Source organism: Asparagus officinalis, chromosome 7 (genome assembly GCF_001876935.1).
Source record: "Asparagus officinalis chromosome 7, Aspof.V1, whole genome shotgun sequence".
NCBI classification, from domain to species: Eukaryota; Viridiplantae; Streptophyta; class Magnoliopsida; order Asparagales; family Asparagaceae; genus Asparagus; species Asparagus officinalis.
The window spans coordinates 108202002-108202856 of record NC_033800.1 but is presented as its reverse complement, the minus strand read 5'-3'; positions in this window follow the sequence as shown (position 1 = coordinate 108202856).

Below are 855 nucleotides of genomic sequence, written 5' to 3'. Positions count from 1 at the left end.
GGCCCGACCCGGTCTATGCTCACCCCTATCTCAAATTGGAGAAAAGTTTAGGGTTTTTAAGATACTGATCCTGAAATAATCACTTTAGATAAACCTCCCCAAATATGTTGATATTTAGAAGTATTTACCACGAAATGTTCAATGTCTTTGGCTACTCCCCACTAACATAGTTGGCCTTAACAAAATAACTTTTGACCTAGGTAGGGGGTGGTACAATCCTGGCCTCTATTAAGGATCTAAATTTAAACTAAGAAGACTAGGTTTAAAGTTGGTCTAATTTTATCAAAACCACAATTTGACCCTTTAGTCATGTTTGCTCCGCTCATTTGGGTAATGGGGAAGTTACCAAACGTCTCCCAAGTTACACCAAATACAATATTTTGCATGGTTTACATATAGCTCATTCTTAAGAGCTATCACATTTCATCTAATCTAATGTCCTAATGTTCAAATTGCATCCAATGACTATCTTATTTACACAAGACTATACTTCCTATGAGAATCATCTGCATGCTATCGACCAGTCCTGACCCTCAAATCAGGGGTAAAATTTTAATTTTACCCCCCTACTATTTCCATCGGAGAGCAAGAACTACCCGCCACTCAAATCAAGAGAGAGTTTTGAGAGGGCGCTACTCTTTAGTCTTAGCATCAGGCTAAAACATGGGTTCGGCTTATGCGTAACTTTAGCTGAAATTACCACAGTTACAACAAGCATATAACAACACCAAACTGATCATTTGATAGTACTCTTTCTTGTTGTCGACGTATAACCACCTCTTAATTGTATGTAAGCCCTCGCATCAACTCCCATCAACCAAAAAAAAAAAAATGTTTGATCCACTAGGAAACGAA